Genomic DNA, 25,944 nt, shown 5'->3' on the forward strand with positions numbered 1-25,944 from the left:
AGTTGATGCACGGGCGCAGGGTTTTGTCCTCCACTGGCGGGGGAGGCAGAAGGACGGGTGAGTCCTCAATGTAGGTCTCCATAACCTTGGTCTTCGGATCCATGGGAATGGAGAGGTGCTGAATGGGGATTCCCAGCTCGGACACTAGGGTAGCGTCCATAAAGCTCTCATCGGCCCCAGAGTCGATGAGTACCCAGAATGATTTAGATTGGTTCCCTCACAGCAAAATGGCATGAAAAGAGGTGCGAATAAGGGGAGAGGAAAAGTTCTCCGGATGGCCCACCAGAGTACTCGCTCCTACCGGTGAGCCTGGTCTTTTAGTGGACAGGTGGAGATGAAATGACCAGTAGTCCCGCAATACAGGCAACGCTTCGAGTGAAGCCTGTATAGCCATTCGACTGGAGACAGCCTAGCTCTGCCTAGTTGCATTGGCTGAGATAGAGGTGAATCGGCAGACTTCGGAGACTCTCTGGTGAACTCGGGTAGCCTCAGGTTCTCTCAGCAACGAAGCCATCGGGATGCCTCGGAGGTGAGGTGGAATCCTTGGGCGGGCGAGTGAAATCGAATCTCCTCTCCTTCCTTCGTTCCCGTAGTCGCCCATCGATCCGAATGGTCAAGGCGATGAGTGAGTCGAGATCCGTCGGTAGTTCCCGGGCTGCAAGCTCGTCCTTTACTTCCTCCGAAACTCCGTGCAGGAACATGTTGAACCACGCTTCTGGGTTCCATGCACTCTCAACTGCCAACGTGCGGAAATCCACCGCATAGTCTGCCACACTGCTGGAGTCTTGCCGAAGCTGGAGTAACTTCCGGGCAGCCTCTCTCCCAGGCAATGGAGCATTGAAAATGTTTTTTTTAATTCGGACACAAACTCCTCTAGACTGAAGCATACTGTTGTTCCCATACTGCGTTAGCCCAGGCGAGAGCCCTCCCGGACATTAGCGTGATGAGGTACGCTATCTTAGAGCAGTCCGAGGGGAAGGAGGAGGGCTGCAGCTTGATGTTGAGGGAACACTGAGCGAGAAATGCCCGACAGGTGTCCAACTCTCCATCGAAGCATTTCGGGTGAGGTAAGCGGGGTTCCCGGGAAACCGGGATGGCCGGGGAGGCGGCGCTGCTAACAGCCGGGTTACTGAGGGGCTGGGAGGTTTCCGTCATGGTAGGCTGCCTAACATACAACCCATGGAATTGCTCTAGCAATGTGTTCAACGCTCGGTCATGGTGTTTGGCCAAGGTCTGGAACCTTTTCATCAGACCATGAAGCAAGTCCTCGTGCCTTCCAATAGTGGCTCCTTGGGAGGAGATGGCATTGCGGAGCTGGTCCGAGTCTGCTGGGTCAATCAAGGCCAGTTCGTACTATCACTTTTTAGGGAAGACCCAGATGCAGACAGTGTCGAAGTAATAAAAGTTTATTACTAGAACAGGGGGCATGCAAAACGACAGGTCAAGGGCAGGCAGAAGTCAGTAATCCAGATCAGAGTCCAAAAGGTACAGAACGACAGGCAGTCTCAGGGTCAGGGCAGAAAACTAGAAAACAGGAACTAGAAACAGACAGGAGCAAGGGGAAAAACCCTGGTAGGCTTGACGAACAAAACTAACTGGCAACAGACAAACAGAGAATACAGGTATAAATACACTGGGGATAATGGGGAAGATGGGCGACACCTGGAGGAGGGTGGAGACAAGCACAAAGACAGGTGAAACATAGCAGGGTGTGACAGTAGTGGCTTTGCTGGCATGCATCAAATATTTTGGGAGGGTTTTGCCTTATAAAGATTTACATGCTAAAATCGCCAATGATGATATGTTACATTTGGTATGGTGACATAAGACAGACGGTTACTTAAGGCAATAGGGTGGTTGGTAAGTCAGTCGGTCAGGGGTGGGCATATAACGCGAAGTCGGTTTGTGTGGGCATATAACGCGAACGTCCAGCAAACCAAAGGTTGCGTGTTTGAATCTCATCACGGATAAGTTTTGTACATTTAGCTAAGGATCAACTTTGCAACTACTAACTACTTTTTAGCTAATTTGCAACTACATAGCATGTTAGCTAACCCTTCCCCTAACCCTAACCTTAACACTTTATCCTAACCTTAACCCTAACCTTAAGACCTAACCCCTAGCCTAGCTAATGTTAGCCACATAGCAAACATTAACATTAGACACCTAGCCACATCAAATTGGAATTGATAACATATCATACGAATTGGATAATGGACATCGACCATACAAAATGCAACACATCATACTAATTGTCGTGTCCCGGATTTACATTTACTATGTTATGTGAGTCCAGATTGCAGCCACCCAATCCATCCTCTTGCACTGTGTCCTCACTGAACACTAGAATACCTGGAGGGATTCTTCCTATCCTCTTTGTTTAGGTTCTATTAGCAGTAGAGGAAGAAAGTGAGCATTGCATATTCTCTCAAACAGTCACATCTACTGCTGGCTGAGACAGAGAGACATTGCTGCTGAGTAATTCCCTAATGTCATTTATGCATTGTCAGCCCTTGGGGAGATCTGTGACAACAGTTAAGGATTCTCTGAGGCTTGTGTTTTTTGCAAGTAGAATGAGTGCCTTGGCTAATGCAAGACTGTAGCTCAGTTCAGAAACAATCCATAGTCCCTATACCCCATAGGCAAAATGAACAAGGATAATAAGCCTTTCATAACCCATTAGAGTAACAGAAAGCTGATATGACATGGAAATGATTGATTGCATTCAGTCACATTGACGGATTTGCAAAGTATTGTAGTTGCTTTCACATGTTCTATCCTAGATAGACCTTGTTATATTTTGGGCAATTTCAAAAAGAGCTTCAGCAGAAACACTACTAGGTGAGCAGAAATTGCTTTGTTACCACAGTAACGTTTGCTTTATTGTATGAAGCCCTCTCGCGAGATTCCAGTACAGTGACGGGAGGGTGGTTGGTAATATTGGTATGATCTCATCCCTACAGCAACTGCATAGCGCAGCGAGGCAAACCAGTAACTTTGTATCCAACTTCTAAGTTAGACTGCATCTCTGAGGAAGGCGCAAAGATCATTGTGATTTTAACGGGAACGGAAACATCTGCTTTAAAGCCATATAGTTAACATTGTTCCTGTAAAAAAAAATTGCATTGAAGGGTCTTCCACGAGAAGCAAAAGGGGGGAAAACGCGTAGTATTGTGTTCATGCCATCCAACGGTTGAGGGAGAGACAAGAAAAGGTGAGTCGCAAACCTGCGTTATGTCGTTGGGGAACGATGCATGTCATGTGCATGGTGTTTTTGGGGTAGGCTACATGGGCGCAAGCAACATCTGGATTGTCTCCCCAAACAATTAGCATGTTAAACAGCAAAATATGACCGATTTATGTGCTCTACTAGTAAGTAATCTACATTTGAATACGCAATCAGGGTATTTTCTTTCCCAAAATTAGGAGGGAACCAGAAAGGTTGCTTTGTAGGTTTAGAACGCGCACGCTGCACGTGACTGGAGTGAAAAATGTCAATTTTGGTCATGTCATGATCAATGCAATGCATCACTGTATCACGTTTTTCAAGGACAATGTGCATTGTTTCGAGTCCAGCTTGGGTTTGCTGATTTACAGGTGGTATCGAGCAAATTGACATGGTTTAATAGTGCTGGAATAGACCTGTTATGCTGCAGCGTTGGTTGTAGTACTCTCCTTTGGTATATATAAACCAGTGGTTCCCAACCAGGGGTAGCCTACTAGGACCCCTGGGGGTACTTGGCCTATCCACAGGGGGTACTTGAGAAGACTCATGAGACCATAGGCCTATGGTAAAATGCACATAAGGGGGTACTTCAGGGGTACTACGGGTAGAGCAAAATTCAGTTGGTGGTACAATAACCAAAAATTTGTGAAAAGGGTTGAGAACCACATAAATATTGTTAGATCTGTTAACCCATGCCTCTACAAGTGGTGGGTTTATGTTTCTAAAGGGTTAATGTTGATGGGTCTTTCTATAAGCCAGGCAACACATTTGCAGGTTGGACTGTCACAAGGCATAACACTATTGTCTACTCAACCACTATCGGTACAAAAGCTGAATTCATGTACAATATTGCTCAACACTGCGGTTAGGACATACAGTACGCTAACTTGGCCTTTAAATTGTCTGTTTGTCTCTCTGTCAGTGAGATGCCTCCAAGCCTGAGGGTTTGTCTCGAACTCAAAGAAAGAACACCTACCTTGCATTCTCTGTTTTGGACAGAATGGCCAAATTCACACAGTTTGTTTGGAAAATGTATACTTTACATCAGCTAAAGTAGGCTAACTGATGATCTGACACAGCTGACTAGACATTGCTGTTGTAATAAAGCAGGCAATGTATTAGTCAGAGTTCTGAGTAACATTTTACATTGTTGCTCTCAGGCTGTACACCTGTTTAGTAAGTAACACTGTAACTATTGAACTATTACTACGTCAACCCCCTCTACGCTACTGCTACTCTCTGTTTATCATCTATGCATAGTCACTTTAACTATACCTACATGTACATATTACCTCAATTAGCCCGACTAACCGGTGCCCCCGCACATTGACTCTGTACCGGTACCACCTGTAAATAGCCTCGCTTCTGTTATTTTCACTGTCATTTTTCTGTTTTTTCTTTTCTTTTTTTTCTTTACTTTTCTATTGTTTACCTAATACCTATTTTGTCCTTAAAAATTGCACTGTTGGTTAGGGCTTGTAAGTAAGCATTTCACTGTAAGGTCTACATCTGTTGTATTTGGAGCACGTGACAAATACACTTTGATTTGATTTTAAAGCAAATATTAAAGTATTATTACAGAGTTACTACACAAGAATTAGAGCAGGTTAAGGTAAAGTGTTACACATTTCTGGAATATGAAGTAGAGACCTTCAGACATGTGACTGGCAAAAACGTTTATTTTTGTATGCAACCTGTGAGACATGGTAGAAATTAGTTATAGTTTCAGGGGGAATTCAAATGCCCCACTGACCAAGTAGTAGCCTATTGAGTTACATAAAGCTATTAGTTGACATTTTATAGGGCAGGCAATGTTTTGGCATTGAAGGGCCCCTACAGTGGCAAATCTGGATGCGCTTAGACATGAGATTTGAACTTGGCCTCTCTGGCCAGCTGTTTCTGACAGTTCCAGTAGCTGTCACAAGGAGTCCAAATACAGTCGATTTAGCACTCACTCACTGTTTGTATTTTCTGTCTTCTGCATATAAGAGCTTGAACATCACAGTGTTGAAATTGGAGTCCCCCTAGTACAGGGCTCCCCAACTGGCAGCCTGTGGTTTTCTGAGCAAATTTCAGAACATGTTATTTGTTGGACATAAAAGACTGTAAAAACACCAGGAAATCATCTCCAAGTGATTTTGTTCCCAAGTATGTTCTCAAGTATTTACAGTCTACAAAGAAATTGTAATTATGTTCTGGCCCCCCGAGCATCCGTTCAAGAAAACATCAGCCCATGGCTGAATCGAGTTGATGATCCCTGCCCTACTATTTCTTCTGTCTCTCTCTACCCATATTGGTGTATGCTGATCCATGGCGTTGTTCCATAGGAAACTGGATTGGTTATGGTGGGATGAGTCAGAAAGGGGAAGGAAAGAATATTGAGTTGCATAGTGGACTAAATATTAGCATTCCTTGTAAACAAGGCAGATTGATGACTGGGATAACAGTCTGTTAACCTGTTTTACTGTTGAATAAATATTTTCTTACCTCATTACTCTAATATTTAGTCTGATATTGTTTTGCTGAAGCAAAATCATCACGCAAACTGGACCAGTGCCCCATTATGATGGAGTTTTCACTTTAAATCAATCTAGTGCTGACACTGTTATGGGGAAAAGTGTCTTTCTATTTTAATCTCCCATGATGGGTGAACCATTCTCTGCTTTGTGCCATAGACAACCCTGGAATGTGTTTGAAGTGAAATACTAAAACTAAATGTTTGCTTTGTTCATGACAGGCCTACTCTTATGTATAGGTATAACATGTCGTGTTAATATAACAGGGTGGAATATGCTTCCAGGCCAGTTAAATACCCTGGCCCGCTGCCTGCCTGTTCAAGGTGCTCAAATGTTTACATTCAACAATAATTAGAATAATCAGTTAGAATTCTCATTAGAAAGACACTGTCTGGTCCACCTTGATTTAAATCGTCTTTCGCCTCAAGTAATGTGTTGCCTGCCCTCCCTCCTGTTGTTAGTTGTTGAAGGCTGAGAACAGACATAACAGGCCCTGGGATGTGCCACTGAATGGACTGATACACATGTCTGGTGTCAAGTACAAGGCCATGTTATTTTCCTTTCTATTCTGACTAAGCGCTGTGAAATCAAAGAAGCGGATTGACCTTTTGGCCAACCGTCTGTAACCATAAAGGATAACGACTAGAAATATATTACGTTATGAAAAAATGAGTAGGCTCCTGTTCGAATGATTAAGCAATGTTTGTCAGACCAAAGGCAGAAGAGTAAATGATTGTCTTGGCAATCTGTCCTCCGGTGCCCTACGATGTCACCATTGAGTTGAATGGGGGTGATAAAGCTGACTGGGATGAGGATGACTGTGGTACTGTCTCCTGTTAAACTGTTGGAATGCCCCGGCTTTGTCTGCTTGGGCCTGCCGGGTAGATGTCAACCAATGGAAACAGCGAAAGAGCACGGAACTCACAATGGAGATGATGTAATCTCTTTCAACTCGCTGTCACAGAGTAAATGCAGACGAACAAAGAAACTGCCCCCTCCACCACGTTTGGGGAACGTCGACCTCACAAAAATTATATAGGCAACTGTTAACTTTTTCACTTTTATAATTATTTATGTGGAGGTCACATTATTTTGCGTTGTGACTCCCCCCCCACACACTTATTCTCCTGATGAGGCAGAATGTAATGTAGTGGTGCAGTTGCAACATAGCTGATGTGGGACAAGATGTCTATTCTAATCTAGCCCTGACAAATAGGCCTATTCCCCACAGTATCAATCCAATTCTTGTGCTGCCCTCATAGTCTCAGTCTGTTGCTGATGCTGATGATTTTAAGTAACCTCACACTAAGAGACAGGGTGATACCCTGACTAACTTAATCTAACCCTCAACTCTAACCCAAAGCCACAGTCCCACCAGACAGGCTGTAATTCCCATCTTTCTCTGCCTCTCAGGCATAACAAGTGCTGGAAATAGTGTGTTCTGGGAAAGGATTGGGGAAAACACATCTCCAACAAACAATCACACAGAGAAAAACAAACTGTTTGGAAAGAAAACGCTTCTGTAATAAAATGTTGTTACCTGAGGATGTGTTGAGTTGCTTTAGGCTATCTTGCCTTATAGTGATGATCTGCCTGGTTGTGTCTAAACATGTCAGTCACTGCCTACAGTATCACACTGTCAGATCTACTCCCCCCTGTATCTCCCTCACATACACAATCTTTGCTACCATTCCTAGTCTATAAACAGAGAACAAGGCCCATGCCTCATGCTGTGTCTTCCATACAGTAGTGACATATTATTTTCCCATAGGGGGTCGAAACCACACAGCTGTACTGTTGTTCTGTGGGCAGAAATCTGAGAAGCAGATTGGAATATGCAGTGGGTTGAGCATGCCTGAATCAGGATATCAATTTGCAGACAGGTCTGTTCAGCTAGTCCTCATTCCTTCACTTTAACGGCTCAACTGTTTTTGTTACTTTCAGGTGCAGCGTGGCGTACAGTGAAACTGAAATTCCATGCCACACAGCACCGCATGAGTTCTGCTCAGAACTTATTTGATTTGAAACCCCCAACACAAAATCTAAAGACGCTGATTGTTAATATTTCTGAAAGAGTTGCACTTTAGGTTCCCTCCTCTTGGTTTCCTGCATCCCAACTAGCAGAAATCCCTGTTCATATTGCTCCAAGATTCCACATCCTCTCTCTAGTCAAAACACGTAATAGATTTCCATCCTGTGAGTTGAGTTCCTGCTCCACTCCAGGCATGGTTGGGGGTGAGGAATGAGACTGCTTGGCTCCAGTTCCTTCCTTGTCCTGTGTGAGAATTTCAGAGGCTCTCGTCTGAAACACAGGCAGAGAGAGAGGGAACACAATGGAATAGTCAATTGACTGTGTTCTCACCTGATATTGCTAGGATTCACTGACAAGGGGGAACAATTCTGTGATATTAAGGATCACCCCTCTCCGTTCTTACTGTTTAGTTTTCAGTTATTTAGCAGAATCTTTCATCCATAGCTACTTACAGAAGTGAGTACATACATTTTATATTTTATTAATACTGGTCCCCTGTGTTAATCAAACCCACAAAACCCACAACCCTGGTGTTGCAAACGCCATGCTCTACAATCTGAGCCACACGTGACTTCCACTTTGTTGTTGACAGTGGCACACCTCATAGATTAGGAGAATTAGAAATGGGTAGCACATCAGCACCCTGCCTACTTTCTGACTTGATAAACTGTCCCACTCCCTATCAATTTGACTGCTGCAGAGAGACACTCTTTCCATCTGTTCCCAGGTGGAGAGAGCAGATGAGGCCGACCAATAACAAACATGGCTGCTGCTTTTCCGGGCTTTCCCCCCAGCCTGTTTCCTGTGTATTTAATTGATGTATTCCTGGATATCTTGGCTACAGCTTTTCTGCTGGTGTGAGATACATACATACATCAACTCCATATTTGGGAGCTCATTTTGTCTGTTTTCAGATGTTGTTCTTGAGGTCAAGGACGAAGAGCTAGACTACTATACTGACTGTAGATCTGATCGTTTTAAAGTGTTGAATTGAAGGGCGGTCTTCTGTTACAATACATTCATTTGTTGATGTGTTGGGAGGAGGGACTGCATGGTAAAGAGGTGTGCCGTTTGCTGTGCAAGGTATCACATAAAAGCCTGCCTGCCGTTATTGCTCAAGGAGAGGCAGGGAGGATTCTTTGTAATGTGGGCCTTTTGCGGCAGGTGGGCAAGTGTTTATGTGGCGCGGCTCCCTGCTTTGAATGCTAATTAGTCACTAAGGATCATGTACTGTTGGATTCAAAACAGCGGCACACCCTGGCCTCTTGCCCTTCTGCTCCACTTGGTAACCTTATCACACCGTTACGTTTAACTTTGATGTGTTGTTAGTTAACCTCTGCAGATGTCACTGTGTCTGTAGTGATCCAGGTTGAAGCTCTCTCCACAGCTCTGATGCAAACATGAGTGTGTGTGCCTGCGTGTGCATGTTTGTATGTTCCTTGGGGAGAATATTAGTGTCTATGGTGTGTGTGTGCGTGCGTGCGTGAGATACTCTTATTGTAAAGATGCAAATGAAGGATCACACAGCTCAAACCTAAACTCTGCATGTTTTTTCCTTCAAGACTTCTGGGGATTCTGAGCCTTGATTAGAGCGAAGTGGGGGTATGAGTGGGGCGTGGTAATTGTAATCCGCTTTTTCCTGATTCCTGTGAACCAAGACTAAAATAAAAAAATTGGAACAACTGTCAGATGTCAACCTAATAAAGCATATGCTAATCTGTCGGCCGTTTTGTGTTTTTGACTGTGAATGAGGTCTCTGTATTTTTGCTTTTCTTTTTGATAAGAATAGGAAAGCGCTCCTCCCTAGGCCCTGTGTAGATTAGTTTTGCCTTTTGATCAGCACTGTTCCAGAGCTGTCTACACTGTGGGCTATAGTGTGGTGTGTTTGCGGTGCAGGTCAGCAGCAGTGCACTATGCAGGCTGGACATTGGTTTCCTGGCACGGCCAGTGATTTAGCACGGCTCCTGTTATGCAATGCTGCCTGAATTACTGCTGCACAAATGACTGTATGAATTGATTAACTCTGAGGCTTTACTGTGCATAATAGGACCAGAAGTGCATCAAGCCATAACTGGAGCCATGCCCTAATCAATGGCTGGAAGTAGTTAACGTGCAAAGGAAACATTGTGGAATTGATGTGGTAAATGGTACAGGATAGAGGTCTACCGATTATGATTTTTTTTAACGCCGATACCTGTACCGATTATTGGAGGACCAAAAAACCCAATACCGATTAATCGTCCGATTTTTTATTTGTTTTTAATAATGACAATTACAACAATACTGAATGAACACTTATTTTAACTTAATATAATACATAAATACTATCAATTTAGCCTCAAATAAATAATGAAACATGTTCAATTTGGTTTAAATAATGCAAAAACAAAGTGTTGGAGAAGAAAGTAAAAGTGCAATATGTGCCATGTAAAAAAGCTAACGTTTAAGTTCCTTACTCAGAACATGAGAACATATGAAAGCTGGTGGTTCCTTTTAACATGAGTCTTCCCAGGTAAGAAGTTTTAGGTTGTAGTTATTATAGGAATTATAGGACTACTAGTATTGCCAGTGTAACAGTATAGCTTCCGTCCCTCTCCTCGCTCCTACCTGGGCTTGAACCAGGAACACATCGACAACAGCCACCCTCGAAGCAGCGTTACCCATGCAGAGCAAGGGGAACAACTACTCCAAGTATCAGAGCGAGTGACGTTTGAACCGCTATTAGCGCGCACCCGCTAACTAGCTAGCCATTTCACATCGGTTACACCAGCCTAATCTTGGGAGTTGATAGGCTTGAAGTCATAAACAGTGCAATGCTTGAAGAATTGCGAAGGGCTGCTGGCAAAACGCACGAAAGTGCTGTTTGAATGAATGCTTATGAGTGTGCTGGTGCCTACCACCACTCAGTCAGACTGCTCTATCAAATGTCAAATCATAGACTTAATTATAATATAATAAACACACAGAAATACGAGCCTTAGGTCATTAATATGGTCGAATCCGGAAACTATCATCTCGAAAACAAAATGTTTATTTTTTCAGTGAAATACGGAACCAGTCCGTATTTTATCTAACGGGTGGCATCCCTAAGTCTAAATATTCCTGTTACATTGCACAACCTTCAATGTTATGTCATAATTACGTAAAATTCTGGCAAATTAGTTCGCAACGAGCCAGGCGGCCCAAACTGTTGCATATACCCTGACTCTGCGTGCAATGAACGCAAGAGAACTGACACAATTTCACCTGGTTAATATTGCCTGCTAACCTGGATTTGTTTTAGCTAAATATGCAGGTTTAAAAATATATACTTCTGTGTATTGATTTTAAGAAAGGCATTGATGTTTATGGTTAGGTACAGTCGTGCAACAATTGTGCTTTTTTCGCAAATGCGCTTTTGTTAAATCATCCCCCGTTTGGTAAAGTTGGCTGTCTTTGTTAGGAAGAAGTAGTATTCACACAGTTCACAACGAGCCAGGCGGCCCAAACTGCTGCATATACCCTGACTCTGTTGCAGAGGTGACATATTTTCCCTAGTTAAAATAAATTCTTGTTAGCAGGCAATATTAACTAAATATGCAGGTTTAAAAATATACACTTGTGTATTGATTTTAAGAAAGACATTGATGTTTATGGTTAGGTACACGTTGGAGCAACGACAGTCCTTTTTCGCGAATGCGCACCACATCGATTATATGCAACGCAGGACAGGCTAGATAAACAAGTAATATCATCAACCATGTGTAGTTAACTAGTGATTATGATTGATTGATTGATTGTTTTTTATAAGATAGGTTAATGCTAGCTAGCAACTTACCTTGGCTTCTTACTGCATTCGCGTAACAGGCAGGCTCCTCGTGGAGTGCAATGTAAAGCAGGTGGTTAGAGCATTGGACTAGTTAACCGTAGGGTTGCAAGATTGAATCCCTGAGCTGACAAGGTAAAAATCTGTCGTTCTGCCCCTGAACAAGGCACTTAACCCACCGTTCCTAGGCCGTCATTGAAAATAAGAATGTGTTCTTAACTGACTTGCCTAGTTAAAAAATATTATATAAAAAAGAAAAAGAAAATCGGCAAATCGGTGGGCAAAAATACCGATTTTCGATTGTTATGAAAACTTCAAATCGGCCCTAATTAATCGTCCATTCCGATTAATCGGTTGACCTCTAGTACAGGCCTAATACAATATGATATGTTGATCTTACATATTTGACTTCACATTGCAACATCTTCCTGCTGTGAGAATATGCTAAGGAGGGCTTACATTTGGCCCATTCACTTCAACAGTTGGTTTCTGTTAGATTTAGCTCATTGAGCAGCAGTACCTGTGGATTTGACGCTGTCACTCTCTCTCTGACTGAGCCAGCTCTCATTCAGATGGGCTCCTCAGTGGGGAGATCCAGTGTTTCTCCTCTTTAGTATTCTCCTTCATCATAGCTTGGGACTCATAACAGCCACAGCTTTCCCCTGTAGTCAGCACCTGCAGGCAGCTAGTACCGGATGTTCTTTAAATGCTTACATGGTCCTGCAGAACATGAGAGTTAAGGTAGCACTTCCTCTTCTATGAGATTTGAATGGATTAGAACCTCTCTTGTTAATCCACAGTCGGTCGAGGGGTTAATTAAAAGAGTTCATCTATTCCAGAGCACATCTTCTTGTGTGGTAGAGAAGCAATTAGTATGTGACAGCAGCAGGGCAGATTTTTGGCGGGTGTGAGGGGATATTAATGAGGCTTTCACCTTGAGATCTGTGTTAGCAGGGAAATAAAAGGGTGTCTCACTGTGCTTCTGCTTCTGCTGCATCAGGCTTTCTAAATGACACTGATTGTCATACATATGCTATTACTCTGTTATTATTCTAGAAAAACCACAGTGTTTGTTGTATTTATTCCCTTCTATTTGTTGGCAATGAGGGATCATCATGTTTTGTACTGAATCACTTTATTATGTAGGTCATGGTTATTGAGTGTGCTCTCTCCTGGTCTCATGTTCCTGGTTACAGGCTTAGGCTACAAAATATGGCAATGTGAGACTAGGCTTACTGTAGCTGGTTTGACTGGGCTTACTCTAGTCCAGACATTTGGTTTGGTGGTGTTTGAATGGTAGACGGGAGCTCATGGTAGCTTATATATGTTCACTTAGTGAGTTCCTGACCTTTCCCATACTGAGGTTTCTTAACTGTCACTACAGCTCCTCTCCCATCAGATCAACCCAGCCAACCTTCTCTGACAGCCCTATGTCAAAAAGAGTCATAATAAGCTGACACATCACTGTCCTGTCCTGAGCAACAGATTCTTCTGTGAGGGAAAATGTAAAACCACAAGAATGTATTATAGTAAATCATGCAGTTTATGATTAGGGCATGATGTCTACCTGTGTAGTATTAATATGTCCTACATCGTAATCAGTAAGCAATACATATCCATGATTTAGAGGCCTGTTATTTTATGTCTGTGTTATCTAATATGATTAATGCAGATGTTTCATCATCAGTGTTTTGACAACAGAATCTTTATTTAGTACAGTATATGCTGAGTAGTAACTTAGTTATAAGTATATGAGTTGACAGGTCTGTAGATAGAAGACAGGAAAGGTGCTTTTTGGAGAGAGGGTTACCATTACCTGCCCGTGAACATTCACTCTTTAGTATAATGTGTTGTCTGTACCTTAGATTGCAGGTAAGCCTTACATAGTGAAAGATATGTTATATTCTCAATTAGCATGTTTGATGTAGCTGGAAATGGAAAATATGAATAGTCCAGATTTTGATGTTGAGCAGCAGTTGAAATACTTTCTGCTTCCACTGTGATTAGTTGGCCTAGACAAGCTGTGATGTCTCAGTCATTTCTACATTTAATGTGTGATTAATGTGTAATCGGTGTTAGTTAGCCTAGCGATAAAGAGTGTTGGGCCGGTAATCGATAGGTTGCTGATAAGAATTGCTGACAAGGTGAAAAATACGTTGATGTGCCCTTGAGAAAGGCACTTAACCCTAGTTGCTCAGGATAAGAGTCTCTGCTAAATGTCTAAAATGAAAATGTACGATTATTCTCAGTATGTTGTTACTACAGATGTAGGATCTTAATTTGATCACTATGTTGTTGCTGAAAATGTTCTTGCACGTCAGGAAAAGCAAACTTATAATGTATTCAAGTTTTGAAAAGGCGTATAAAGTTTGTAATTTCTCATTTAAAATGTCAGATTTGAAAAACGTACCAACCCCTACAAAATATGTACATTAATTATAATTCACATTTCCTGTTGCTGCAGGATTATTTTCTTGCTGTAGCAAACTGGCTCCAATTAATGTCTTACATCTGTAGGCTCTGAATCAAAAATATAAAGGATGTTTACAGTGTCCTCTGTAATTATTGGGACAGTGACACATTTTTTGTTGTTTTGGCTCTGTACTCCAGCACTTCTAATTTTAAATGATACAACAACTATGAGGTTAAAGTGTAGACTGTCAGCTTTAATTTGAGGGTATTTTCATCCACGGGGCGCAACTTTCACAGGGGACGGAGGGGACATTCTGAAATTGCATTCCCCCCAGTTTTATCATTGGAATGTGTTACAAAACGAGGCAACGGTGTGCTTTAGGACCATGCGGACAACACCGAGTGGTCGGATAGGCTGTTTGGAGTGTTTATACAGGTTAGATTAAAAACTAAAGCGCCCCTCTTCATCCATATCGGGTGAACCGTTTAGACATTTTTGTACATAGTCCCACCATTTTAGGGGACCATAATTATTGTGTCATTTTGGAGTTACTTTTATTGTAAATAAGAATAGAATATGTTTCTAAACACTTCTACATTAATGTGGATGCTGTGGTGTTATTTGCGTATTGCATCCTGATTGGCTATATGAGGGCCGGTGGGAATTTAGGGGTTCATGAGGAAAGCATCTCTCCCTATCATGTAGCTTATAATGTGAAGCAATGTCAAGTTTGCAATAAATTTGTCTTCATAATAAGGCTGACCCCAATTAGTCAACTGGTCGATTGTTTGGTCAACAGGCTGTTGGTCGGCCGAGATTTTTGTAGTCAAAAGTAGCAAATATATACAGTATAAGTCAAAAGTTTAGACACACCTACTCATTCAAAGGTTTTTCTTAATTTTTACTATTTTCTACATTGTAGAATAATAGTGAAGACATCAAAACTATGAAATAGCATAAATGGAATCATGTAGTAACCAAAAAAGTGTTAACATCTCTGGGCTAGGTGGGACGCTTGCGTCCCACCTACTCAACAGCCAGTGTAATCCCGTGGCGCGATATTCAAATACCTCAAAAATGCAAAAACTTCAATTTTTCAAACATATGACTATTTTACACCATTTTAAAGACAAGACTCTCGTTAACCTGTTATGGCTAGGGGGCAGTATTTTCACGGCCGGATAAAAAACGTACCCGATTTAAACTGATTATTACTCCTGCCCAGAAACTAGAATATGCATATAATTATTAGCTTTGGATAGAAAACACTCCAAAGTTTCTAAAAACTGTTTGAATGGTGTCTGTGAGTATAACAGAACTCATTTGGCAGGCCAAAACCTGAGAAGATTCCATGCAGGAAGTGCCCTGTCTGACAATTTCTTGGCCTTCTTGATTATCTCTATCCATTACAGGGGATCTCTGCTGTTACGTGACACTTCCTACGGCTCCCATGGGCTCTCAGAAGGCGGCAAAAAGCTGAATCGTGGCTTTGCAGGCTCTGGCTGAAAAAAAGTAGCGCGTTTGGATAGTGGCCGGTAACAGTACTGTGAGACTCAGGCGCGTGCACGAGTGGACTCCATGTTTTATCTCTGAACGAAAACCACCGCTCCCGGTCGGAATATTATCGCTTTTTTACGAGAAAAATGGCATAAAAATTGATTTTAAACAGCGGTTGACATGCTTCAAAGTACGGTAATGGAATATTTAGAATTTTTTTGTCACGAAATGCGTCATGCGCATGAGCCTTATTTACACTTCGGATAGTGTCTTGAACGCACGAACAAAACGCTGCTATTTGGATATAACTATGGATTATTTTGAACCAAACCAACATTTGTTATTGAAGTAGCAGTCCTGGGAGTGCATTCTGACGAAGAACACCAAAGGTAATCAAACTTTTCTAATAGTAAATCTGACTTTGGTGAAGGCAAACTTGCTGGGTGTCTAAATAGCTAGCCCGTGATGCCGGGCTATGTACTCAGAATATTGCAAAATGTGCTTTCCCCGAAAAGCTATTTTAAAATCGGACACCTCGATTGCACAAAGGAGTTCTGTATCTATAATTCTTAAAATAATTGTTATGTTTTTTGTGAACGTTTATCGTGAGTAATTTAGTAAATTCACCGGAAGTGTTCGGTGGGAATGCTAGTTCTGAACGTCACATGCTAATGTAAAAAGCTGGTTTTTGATATAAATATGAACTTGATTGAACAAAACATGCATGTATTGTATAACATAATGTCCTAGGGTTGTCATCTGATGAAGATCATCAAAGGTTAGTGCTGCATTTAGCTGTGGTTTTGTTTTTTGTGACATTATATGCTAGCTTGAAAAATGGGTGTCTGATTATTTCTGGCTGGGTACTCTGCTGACATAATCTAATGTTTTGCTTTCGCTGTAAAGCCTTGTTGGTTTGGTCCCAAATAATCCATTGTTATATCCAAATAGCGGCGTTTTGTTCATGCGTTCAAGACACTATCCGAAAGGGTAAATAAGGGTGACGAGCATGGCGCATTTCGTGACAAAAATGTTCTAAATATTCCATTACCGTACTTCGAAGCATGTCAACCGCTGTTTGAAATCAATTTTTATGCCATTTTTCTCGTAAAAAAGCGATAATATTCCGACCGGGAAAGCGTGTATACGTACAAAGAGAGAGAAAATAAAAACATCTCGTGCCCTCGTGCACGAGCCTGAGTCTCAGAGTACTCTGGCCCGCCACTATCCAAATGCGATAATGTGTTTCAGCCTGGGGTGTTTTCTATCCAAAGCCAATAATTATATGCATATTCTAGTTACTGGGCAGGAGTAGTAACCAGATTAAATCGGGTACGTTTTTTATCCGGCCGTGTCAATACTGCCCCCTAGCCCTAACAGGTTAAATAAATCAAAAGATATTTTATATTTGAGATTCTTCAAAGTTGCCACGCTTTGCCTTGAGGGCAGCTTTGCACACTCTTGGCATTCACTCAACCAGCTTCATGAGGTAGTCACCTGGAATGCATTTCAATTAACAAGTGTGCCTAGTTAAAAGTTAATTTGTGGAATTTCTTTCCTTCTTAATGCATTTGAGCCAATCAGTTGTGTTGTGACAAGGTAGGGGTAGTATACAGAAGATAGACCTATTTGGTAAAAGACCAAGTCCATATGTGACTCACCCCCTGGATTCCGTCTTACTTAGTAGTATTTGAAATTGTGATTTTTACATTAGATAAAAGTAGAGACTCAGAGATATAAAGTGGTATATCATACACTGCATTTTTGAGGAACAATGGGAAAGTAATTCTGCTTTGAAAGTTGATAAACTTGTAAACTCACTTTTGATCAAATGTTTTGGTATCTAGTAAAGAGCTCTTCTTTCTCAACACCCATTCAGCATCGTTCCCACCCTCTTAAGCTTTAGCCCCACCCATCTCGTTTCGCTCTCGGAGCGTTCAGAGCGCTCACTTGACGCTCTGGCCAATGATTTGTTTACCTCTGGATAACATGAAAACAGCCTAACCAGCTCTGCTGGCAACAATTTCATAACGCTTTTTTTGACGACGTTTACTGACACCTGCCATGTTCTATGGGTGTTGTACACTTTAGCTTAAGAGATGTAGCTAGCTAGGTAAACAATGAACCTAGCTAGGTAAACAACGTGTAAAATCACACATGTCACGTAATGTTAGCTAATGAGTCATCCAGCTAACGTTAGCTAGTTAACCTCTCTAGGGTAGGTGGCACCAAATCGTCCTACCTACGTAACAGCCAGTGTAATCCCGTGGCGCGTTATTCAAAAACCTCAAAAATGCAAAAACCTCAATTTTTCAAATATATGACTATTTTACACCATTTTAACCTCTATGGGCTAGGTGGGACGCTTGCGTCCCACCTACTCAACAGCCAGTTGAATCCTGTGGCGCGTTATTCAAATACCTTAGATATGATATTACTTCAATTTTAAAAAAATATGACTATTTTACACCATTTTAAAGATAAGACTCTCGTTAATCTAACCACACTGTCCGATTTCAAAAAGGCTTTACAACGAAAGCAAAACATTAGATTATGTCAGCAGAGTACCGAGCCAGAAATAATCAGACACCCATTTTTCAAGCTAGCATATAATGTCACATAAACCCAAACCACAGCTAAATGTAGCACTAACCTTTGATGATCTTCATCAGATGACAACCCTAGGACATTATGTTATACAATACATGCATGTTTTGTTCAATCAAGTTCATATTTATATCAAAAACCATCTTTTTACATTAGCATGTGACTAGCATGTGACTAGCATTCCCACCGAACACTGCCGGTGAATTTACTAAATTACTCACGATAAACGTCCACAAAAAGCATAACAATTATTTTAAGAATTATAGATACAGAACTCCTCTATGCACTCGATATGTCCGATTTTAAAATAGCTTTTCGGTGAAAGCACATTTTGCAATATTCTCAGTAGATAGCCCGGCATCACAGGGCTAGCTATTTAGACACCCAGCAGGTTTAGCACTCATCAAAGTCAGATTTACTATAAGAAAAATGTTATTACCTTTGTTGTCTTCGTCAGAATGCACTCCCAGGACTTCTACTTCAATAACAAATGTTGGTTTGGTCCAAAATAATCCATCGTTATATCCAAACAGCGGCGTTTTGTTCGTGCGTTCTAGACACTATCCTAAAGGCTAAATAAGGGTGACGAGCATGGCGCAATTCGTGACAAAAGAATTCTAAATATTCCATTACCGTACTTCGAAGCATGTCAACCGCTGTTTAAAATACATTTTTATGCAATTTTTCTCATAAAAAAGCGATAATATTCCGACCGGGAATCTGCGTTTAGATAAACAGACAAAGGAAAAGAAAGCATTCGGTCGAAGCGGGCACGCGCCTAAGCCCATAGTACTCTGAGCGACCACTTGCCAAAAGCGATAAAGTGTTTCAGCCAGAGCCTGCCTCGATATCGTTCAACGTTTTCCCGGGCTCTGAGACCCTATGGGAGCCGTAGGAAGTGTCACGTTATTGCACAGATCCTGAGTCTTCAATAAAAAGAGCCAAGATGAAACACTACTTCTCAGACAGGCCACTTCCTGCTTGAAATCTTCTCAGGTTTTGGCCTGCCATAGGAGTTCTGTTATACTCACAGACACCATTCAAACAGTTTTAGAAACTTTAGGGTGTTTTCTATCCAAAGCCAATAATTATATGCATATTCTAGTTACTGGGCAGGAGTAGTAACCAGATTAAATCGGGTACATTTTTTATCCGGCCGTGTCAATACTGCCCCCTAGCCCTAACAGGTTAAACAAGAATGAACATAGTGCCAAATCATGTCGTTACTACCCTGCATGTATCTGCTGGGAGCTAACCAACCAGGTTCAATGTTAGCTAGCTAACATTAGGCTCTAACTAACAAAGCAAACGGTTCTGGGATATGAATACAATCGTCATACACATAACATTAGGTAGGGAGCCAGCCAGCTAACGTTAGCTAGCTAGCTAGCTAATAGTACACTTTAGCTTGAAATGAAACCACTTTCTGTCAACATTTTCCAACTCCTTCAAGACTGTTGGAAAAGCACTCCTCATGAAGCTGGTTGAGAGAAAGCCAAGCGTGTGCAAAGCTGTCATCAAGGCAAAGGGTGGCTACTTTGAAGAATCTGAAATATAAAATGATTTGTTCAAGGCACACTTTGATTTGTTTTAACACTTTTTTGCTTACTGTATGTGTTATTATATCATAGTTTTGATTTCTTCACTATTATTCTATATATAAATAGTAAGTGTGTCCAAACTTTTGACTGGTACTATATATATACAGTGTAGTGGTCGACCGATTAATCGGAATGGCCGATTAATTAGGGCTGATTTCAAGTTTTCATAACATTCGGAAATTGGTATTTTTGGACGCCGATTTGGCTGATTTATTATTATTATAATATATTTTTTTAGACCTTTATTTAACTAGGCAAGTCAGTTAAGAACACATTCTTATTTTCAATGACGGCCTAGGAACGGTGGGTTAACTGCCTTGTTCAGGGGCAGAACGACAGATTTTTACCTTGTCAGCTCAGGGATTCAATCTTGCAACCTTACGGTCCACGAGGAGCCTTTCTGTTACACGAATGCAGTAAGAAGCCAAGGTAAGTTGCTAGCTAGCATTAAACTTATCTTATAAAAAACAATCAATCAATCATAATCACTAGTTAACTACACATGGTTGATGATATTACTTGTTTATCTAGCCTGTCCTGCGTTGCATATAATCGCTTAGGTACACGTTGCTCCAACCATAAACATCAATGCCTTTCTTAAAATCAATACACATATATATATATTTTTAAACCTGCATATTTAGTTAATATTGCTTGCTAACATGAATTTATTTTAACTAGGGAAAATGTGTCACTTCTCTTGCAAACAGAGTCAGGGTATATGCAGCAGTTTGGGCCACCTGGCTTGTTGCGAACTGTGAAGACTATTTCTTCCTAACAAAGACAGCCGACTTCGCCAAACGGGGGATGATTTAACAGAAGCGCATTTGCGAAAAAAACACAATTGTTGCACGACTGTACCTAACCATAAACATCAATGCCTTTCTTAAAATCAATACACAGAAGTATATATTTTTAAACCTGCATATTTAGCTAAAACAAATCCAGGTTAGCAGGCAATATTAACCAGGTGAAATTGTGTCATTTTGCGTTATATGCAACAGTTTGGGCCGTCTGGCTCGTTGCGAACTAATTTGCCAGAATTTTACGTAATTATGACATAACATTGAAGGTTGTGCAATGTAACAGGAATAACGTTTTGTTTTCGAGATGATAGTTTCCGGATTCGACCATATTAATGACCTAAGGCTCGTATTTCTGTATGTTATTATGTTATAATTAAGTCTATGATTTGATAGAGCAGTCTGACTGAGCGATGGTAGGCAGCAGCAGGCTCGTAAGCATTCATTCAAAATAGCACTTTCGTGCGTTTTGCCAGCAGCCCTTCGTAATGCATTGCGCTGTTTATGACTTCAAGCCTGTCAACTCCCAAGATTAGGCTGGTGTAACCGATGTGAAATGGCTAGCTAGTTAGCCGGGTGCGCGCTAATAGTGTTTCAAACGTCACTCGCTCTGAGACTTGGAGTAGTTGTTTCCCCTTCCTCTACATGGGTAACGCTGCTTCGAGGGTGGCTTTTGTTGATGTGTTCCTGGTTCAAGCCCAGGTAAGAGCGAGGAGAGGGACGGAAGCTATACTGTTACACTGACAATACTAAAGTGCCTATAAGAACATCCAATAGTCAAAGGTATATGAAATACAAATCGTATAGAGAGAAATAGTCCTATAATTCCTATAATAACTACAACCTAAAACTTCTTACCTGGGAATATTGAAGACTCATGTTAAAAGGAACCACCAGCTTTCATATGTTCTCATGTTCTGAGCAAGGAACTTAAACGTTAGCTTTTTTACATGGCACATATTGCACTTTTACTTTCTTCTCCAACACTTTGTTTTTGCATTATTTAAACCAAATTGAACATGTTTCATTATTTATTTGAGGCTAAATTGATTTTATTGATGTATTATATTAAGTTAAAAGAAGTGTTCATTCAGTATTGTTGTAATTGGCATTATTACAAATAAATATAAAAAAATCAGCCGATTAAGCGGTATCGGCTTTTTTGGTCCTCCAATAATCGGTATCGCTATTGAAAAATCATAATTGGTCGACCTCTTAATACAGTGCGTTCGGAAAGTGTTCAGACCCCTTGACTTTTTCCACATTTTGTTACGTTATTCTAAAATGTATTACATTGGGTTTTTTCCTCATCAATCTACACACAATACCCCATAATGACAAAGCAAACACAGGTTTTTAGACATTTCTTCACATTTATTAAAAATAAAAAACTTATATCACATTTACATAAGTATTCAGACCCTTTACTCAGTACTTTGTTGATATACCTTTGGCAGCAATTACAGCCTCAAGTCTTCTTGGGTATGATGCTACAAGCTTGGCACACCTGTATTTGGGGAGTTTATCCCATTCTTCTCTGCAAATCCTCTTAAGCTCTGTCAGGTTGTATGGGTTAGCTGCACAGCTATTTTCACGTCTCTCCAGAGATGTTCGATCGGGTTCAAGTCCGGGCTCTGGCTGGGGCATTCAAGGACATTCAGAGACTTGTCCCGAAGCCACTCCTGTGTTGTCTTGGCTGTGTGCTTAGGGTCATTGTCCTGTCGGAAGTTAAATCTTCGCCCCAGTCGGAGGTCGTGAGCGCTCTAGAGCAGGTTTTCATCGAGGATCTTTCTATACTTTGCTCCATTCATTATTTCCCACGATCCTGGTTAGTTTTCCTGTCCCTGCCGCTGAAAAACATCCGCACAGCATGATGCTGCCACCACCATGCTTCACCGTAGGGATGGTATTTTCCAGGTGATGAGCGGTGCCTGGTTTCCTCCAGACTTGACGCTTGGCATTCAGGCCAAAGAGTTCAATCTTGGTTTCATCAGACCAGAGAATCTTGTTTGTCATGGTCTGAGAGTCCTTTAGGTGCTGTTTGGCAAACTCCAAGTGGGCTGTTGTGTGCCTTTTACTGAGGAGTGGCTTCTGTCTGGCCACTCTACCATGAAGGCCTGATTGGTGGAGTGCTGCAGAGATGGTTGCCCTTCTGGAAAGTTTTTCAATCTCCACAAAGGAACTCTGGAGCTCTGTCAGAGTGATCATCGGACCCTTTTCCCCCGATTGCTTAGTTTGGCCGGGTGGCCAGCTCTAGAAAGAGTATTGGTGGTTCTAAACTGAGATTAAACTGAGACTAAACTAAGATTCTTTTTTTGTCGGAGAAAGCCCTACTTTATAATGATACGCTGATAGTAGTTATTTTACTCACGTACAGACAAGTATGATTACACAACATGGTGTCAGAAGTGGACTAGAACGAGTATATTTACTAACAGAGTTTAGCTTACCGGGTTGAAACATTTTGGGAAGAAAATTGAGGAGGCTAATCAGCATTAAACATGGCGCAGGAGAAGCGCTGCAGCCACCTGCAGCAGTGGGTAGAGGAAGAGGCCAGCCCCCCGTGCAAGATGCATAGGGAGGGGCACAGATGCTCGCGCACACAAGCCCAAGTGCTACATTTAGCATACAGCCAGCAGAGGTTCGAGCACTTTCGTCAGGCGAGTAATCTTCTACCGAGGAGAACCAGGTAAACACTCTCATGTACTGTATGGACGACAAAGCCGATTATGTTTTGAGGGGTCTAAATCTAAACGAACTCGAGCAATAACAGTATGGACAAGTAAGAGATGGATTTCAGGCATTCTTTATTGTGAAAAAGAACGTGATTTATAAGAGAGCCTGCTTTAACTTGCAGAAACGGGGAAAATGAAATGGTATGTTATTTTGTCACAGTCTTATATTCCCTAGCAGAACATTGCAACTATGGACTTTTGGATGATTAGCTAATTAGAGAGGCTAGTCGTTGGGTTATGGGAAATCCCTCAGTTAGCAGAAAAGGACAAACATCTCATAGACTTACTCTCAATTAAAATACACTGGTACTGGGGGGCCGACCAAGTCAAAGTCTTCAAAGAGCTGAAGGAGAAGCTGACATCCACACCCGTGCTAGCCCCGTACGACCCAAACAAGAAGTTCAAGGTGTCAGCCGATGGGTCCTAACTGAGGGAGTTCCCAGCTGGTTCACCATTCCTAGGAAACTTTGCAGCTCGCAGACGTTGGATTACTCCGCCATCTCCTTGACAGCCTCTGTCTTTGTCGGGTCGGGCTGTACTCCTTTGTCCGAGATAATGTGGCCCAGGAACTTCACTTCCCGCCGAAACGAACAAATCGGCCATGTGACAGACCACACCTTCCAGGTCTACAGTCATCTCTGTCACCATTCTGTTCTGGAAGTGTTCAGGGGCTGAAGCGATGCCAAAAGGCACACAGTTGAAGTAGTATCGTCTGAAAGGTGTGAGGAAGGTTGTTAGCTTAACTGACTCTTAGACTAGTGTGATCTTCCAGAAGCCCATGTTTGCATTGAGCTTGCTGAAGGTGTGCTGCTGCAGAAGAATAGTCAGGAATGGAGAACCGTTGCCTATGCTTCTTGGTCTCTCACACCGACCGAGTAGAGATACGCTCAAGTAGAAAAATAAGCTCTGGGGCTGACATGGGCATGTGAAAGATTCAGAGACTTTCTCATTGGTCAACACTTTCAGTTGGAAACTGATCATGAATCTCTCCTGAGCCTTCTCGGGAACCAACCATTAGACACCCTTCCCCCACGAATTCAGCGCTTCAGGATGAGACTTAGAGATACATTGCTCATGTCCCTGGAAAGAGTCTGTGGACTGCAGACACACTCTCACGTGCGCCAGTCTAAGCCAAAGCTGCTGCTGCAGAAAGGAGCTCATGGAGATTACAAATATATATGTTAATACTATCATGGAACAGCTTCCAGCGAGTGTTTATTACATGGGCAATCTGAGAGATAAACTCAAAGCCGACAATGTGTGCCTAAAAGTCATGACAGTGTGTCTGGAAGGATGGCCTGGGACCACTGAAACTGTACTGGGCAGAACACGCCTTTCTCACAGTGCACGACAGTCTCCTGTTGAAAGGAACAAGACTTGTCATTCCATCAGCCTTATGAAATGATGTCCTCACTAAGCTGCACGAGGGTCATCAAGGTCTGGTCAAGTGCAGAGAACACGCACTACAGGCTGTGTGGTGGCCTGGTCTCAGCCAGCAACTGAACGAGGTCACTGTATATTTGATTTGTTCCATTTACCTGTGCTTTAGAGGGTCTTCACACTTACTAGACTTTTCACAAAAATACCTTTGGCTACACATATTACTGCAATGTAAACTCGTGAACTTGTCACGTCTCGACCGCTACCTCCGGAGGTAGCGCACGACACTCACCCGACATTTGCCCCCCTCTAAGCAGGGCCAAGTAAACAGAATTGTCTCGTTGAGCCAACACTTACTGTAAAAATTGTAATAGCAGAGCAATGGTTTTGAAACAGCTGAAATATTCTTACATTTTCCTTATTTTTTAGACTTGTTTTACTGAGTTTTTACCTGTAATTTACCTGTAGTAACAGTCTTTTACCTTCTGAAATAGTCACCATAGCTTTAAATACATTTTTTGTGTTTTTATTGTTGCATGATTGCATTGAGCCGCTGATGTCCAGGCAAGAAGCAACTCCCCAGGGAATTACCAACGTTTTCAATCACAATTTGCTTTTACCTCATAATGACTTCCATGATATTGATAAAATTAAGCCTGGTTTGTTCTAAGATAACTTTAATACGCTAGTGTACGCTTAAGAACACCTATCTAGCTACGGTTCAGCTAAACGTCAGCATTCAGCTAACAGCCAGCACGTTGATGTGAGGATGCAGAAATGATTTTGTTTCGCTAGATAGATTGCTCACTAACGTTACCAAGCTGTGTAACTTATGTTATAATATGAATAACACTGTATGATAACATTACTGTACTTTTATATTCGTATGGGAGGGGTAAACGTTCATTATTAATATGCTAACGTTACTTGCTTGGATTCTTAAATAGTTTGTGCTTACTGGCTAGTGGATACTTTGATATTTATGGTTATTTTGAGCTGGGGACGAAGAATGTTGCGTAGCCAGCCACAATGAAAAGTAAGGCAAGGATGTAATGTGAATAGAAAAGTAGAAATCCCTTTCACCACTCAGCTCCTCAGACTCTTCATCTTTCGTAGTGGGAATAGGGCCTTAGATCCCCAAGTATCTCTGTGTCCTGGCCCACAGTCTGAGAGGATTCTGGATGGCTTCAGACATCACAGGTCTGTGCCATATTGACACCTCTGGAGAGGGAATCTGGCAGGTCACTGTCAACTGACCTTGCTGCTATACTGCAGTTTGTCACTAGAGCCACTCAGTCTCATTTATCTCTCTCTCCCTCTCCCTCCTTC

General features: G+C 41.8%; 1 protein-coding gene across 3 annotated transcripts in view; it reads left to right on the forward strand.

Annotated features, from left to right (window-relative positions):
* The first annotated feature begins 2,933 nt into the window (after positions 1-2,933).
* Positions 2,934-25,944, forward strand: part of LOC106588489 (signal-induced proliferation-associated 1-like protein 1) — a 73,314-nt gene continuing 50,303 nt past the window's right edge. For all 3 annotated transcript variants that reach the window (XM_014177687.3, XM_014177617.3, XM_014177716.3), the window contains exon 1: positions 2,934-3,214. The gene's annotated coding sequence lies outside the window, so the exon portion shown is untranslated. The remainder of the gene's footprint in view (positions 3,215-25,944) is intronic.

Source organism: Salmo salar, chromosome 01, assembly GCF_965601325.2.
Source record: "Salmo salar chromosome 01, fSalSal1, whole genome shotgun sequence".
In the NCBI taxonomy this organism is placed as follows: Eukaryota; Metazoa; Chordata; class Actinopteri; order Salmoniformes; family Salmonidae; genus Salmo; species Salmo salar.